At 36.3% G+C, this 3,228-nt stretch overlaps 1 long non-coding RNA gene across 1 annotated transcript; it reads right to left on the reverse strand.

The window, feature by feature from the left end:
• Nucleotides 1–1,006: 1,006 nt before the first annotated feature.
• Nucleotides 1,007–1,989, reverse strand: LOC123568049 (uncharacterized). The gene is made up of 2 exons (XR_012429169.1): nt 1,818–1,989; nt 1,007–1,571 (listed from the first exon to the last, which is right to left on the reverse strand). It is a non-coding gene; the product is annotated as an uncharacterized lncRNA (long non-coding RNA).
• Between the last annotated feature and the right edge of the window lie 1,239 nt (nt 1,990–3,228).

Below are 3,228 nucleotides of genomic sequence, written 5' to 3' on the forward strand. Positions count from 1 at the left end.
GAGAAAATATATAAATATATCTATATATGTTATATCGATATAAATTTTAGTGGTGTTCTGAGTATTATTTCAATTAAAAGATAATTATTATTCTTCACCATCATGGGGCTTTTTGAAGGAAAATAAGTACTGAATTCCTCCATGCAGAGAGTTAATTGAGGGAATTACACAGCCAAATTTCTCATTATGGTGCAGTTTGTTAGTTCAGAAACAAAAGCTTCTTGCAATAAAGCATAAAAATAGTGGGGGGAAAGAGTACAAAATTTGAATGCAGTGAGAAATGACGGTACCAGAAACATTGTGTATTGTGCAGAGCACTAAGGACATTTGCCAACTGAGAGAATAGTCTTTGAACAGAAATAGAGAGGGAGAGAAGGTGAAGAATATGTTAGAAACGGGGTGAAGGAATATAGTAGCTCCTATAAAACTGGAAAGTTCAGGTAAGCAAGACTGTGGGAAGAAAGGCTGTTTGTAATAATTTCAGGAGAGGTAGCAGAGTTAATAAAAATATAAATAATTTGATACTTAGTCACTATAAAAAGAGGTATGTAGTTCAGACGTCCCTGAAATATATGAAATAAAATATGTATTTTAAAAATGTCAGTGGACCAAAGAAATAGATACAGTTTTAGGGGAGATGTATTTTAGGGAGTAGCCCTCATCATAGGTGATGGTATCTAGTCTTAAGGCCTGAAATATCATTTAGATGCTGATAACCCCCAAATGTATATGCATAGTACAGACTTCTTTCTTGAGTTCCATACCTGGATCAAAACTGAATATTGACCTTAACAACATTGCTCAGTGTCCATTCTCTTCAACCGGGCGTCCTCCCACCATTTCCTGTCTCCTTTAAATCTTCGCCCACGGAGGGCAAGAACAGAAAGGAGAAAGTCAAAGAATACCAAATGTAACATGCTCAAAATAAAATCTGAGTTCCATCAGACTCATCACAGTATATTAGTCCATTCTTATCTTGCTATAAAGACATACTCGAGACTGTGTAATTTATAAAAGAAAGAGGCTTTATTGACTCATAGTTCAGCATGGCTGGGGAGGTCTCAGGAAACTTACAATCCTGGTGGAAGGAGTAGCAAACACGTCCTTCTTCACATGGCAACAGCAAGAAGCAGTGCCAAGCAAAAGGGAAAAAAGTTCGTTATAAAGCCATCAAATCTTGTGCGAACTCACTCATTATCACGAGAACAGCATGCGGGTAACCACCACACGATTAAATCACCTCCTAATGGCTTCCTCCCTCCACATGTGGGGATTATGGGAACTACAATTCAAGGTAAGATTTGGGTGGGGAAGCAGCCAAATCATATCAACCAGTATCTACCTGCTTCCTCTCCACTATTTCCTACCTTTTTTTGATTGACACCTGCAAACTTGAGTGTTGTTTTTTTTTTTCTTTTTCCTTCAGATTCATTATTCAATTAGTCATTGAGTCTTTTTGGTTGTATACAAAATATATCCAGGTATAATAGCTTGCCGCTATCTCCAATTCCATCTCCCTCTCTTGCTTTACTCACGTGGTCTGCTTCAACAGCCTCTGCATCAATCAGAACCTAAGGAGGAAAGAAATGGCATCCTCAGGCTGGGTAATTGAAGATACTATTTGCAAAGTATGGGAAGGGCTTAGGAAAAGCAGCAAGGAATGGTGCTGCCCTCTAGGCATAGTGACACTGAGAGGGTTTTACCACACCAGGTCTAAAAGGTAAGAGGACAAAGAAAGTTGCCTGATGACGCCAGCTGTCCATAGTAGGACAAAAACCAGCCTGGGGAGACACATCAGAGAAAAACAAATCCCTTACCTCACTCTGCTGCTTCGCTCTGATTTCCTACCAGTATCGCCATTGGCTAGACTCAACAGGAAGTCACAGGGCAAGGGGTCCTCCTGATACACACACTCGGTGCCAGTCAATGTTCCAAAGCACACGTGCAGTGGAGAAGGGTGCACACAGGATGAAAGACAGCACATCTTCTGGCTGCTTTCCTATTCCATTTTGCCTCGCTGCAGTTGATTCATCATTTTCAAGTCACCCCCACAGAGAAATATTCCTTATGTGCCTTTTACAGTTGCCAACCCTTGTGCTACTTATTTTTATTCTTTGTCTTATTATTCAGTGTCATATTCTTCTGTCATCGTCACGTGTAACTATCCCAAATAATTGTATAGATGGAAGGATTGATGGATGAATCAGTAATGGACATTTTAATGTCCTTTTTCTCTCCACAAAAATGACCCTAAACTCCACTGGACAGGGATTTAGTATGGTTTGTTCACTCCTGTATCCGGAGTATCTGAAACAACGGTTCACCCAGTAAATACTTGTTAAATAAATTAATGAAGACATATTTTTATTATTTGAAATAATGCAGTTGATATTAGGGGACAACATATTTGATAAAGTAAGTTAAAAAAGAATGCTTGTGATTCGTCTTAAAAGAAATGCATCTTGTACTCACAGAAGACCGTCTCCAATTGTTTCGGATACTACAGCAACCGTCGTATAATAACAATCACTATTTGTAATCTAGCCTTCCTTTTATTTGTTCACAATCAAGTACCACTTGTTCTTCCACGATGACAGCTCATCTTTTTTTATATATCTTAACTGTTTAATAACCTCAGTTGATTGATTTGGTGATACAGAACTATTTTTTCTGATTACTTACTATATCAATCTAAGGAAATAAATTATTTAATATTATATGTTACTTGTCTAACACTTGTCATGCATTATTTAATTTTCACACTAATAACTATAATTATCCTTATTTTGCAAAGTATTAACCTTGACACTCAGAGAATAAAAGTAACTGCCCCAAAGCTATAAAGCCTATGTAAAATAAAACTAATAATCATCTCAGTAAATGTTTAAAATGCTTTATCATTAAAAATACCTTACACCCTGAAAAAGAGAAAAATATATAATTTACAGTAAAAATTAAATATCAGGCAAACACCAACATCAAGAAAACACCTGTGTATGTAGACCCACCACTCAGGTTGACAATTCTCTTATTTACATTTTATTAGTAATTATGTATTCATGAAGAAAACATTCAATTTTGTATGTTTTGGGATTTTATATAAATGTAATAATGTTATATATACCCCTCTGTGACTTGCTTCTTTACCTCAATTATCCTATTTCAGGGATTTATTAATGTTAATGCCAATACTTGTTAAATCATTAATGTTCACTGATGTATAATATT

Source organism: Macaca fascicularis, chromosome 1, assembly GCF_037993035.2.
Source record: "Macaca fascicularis isolate 582-1 chromosome 1, T2T-MFA8v1.1".
Taxonomy (NCBI): domain Eukaryota; kingdom Metazoa; phylum Chordata; class Mammalia; order Primates; family Cercopithecidae; genus Macaca; species Macaca fascicularis.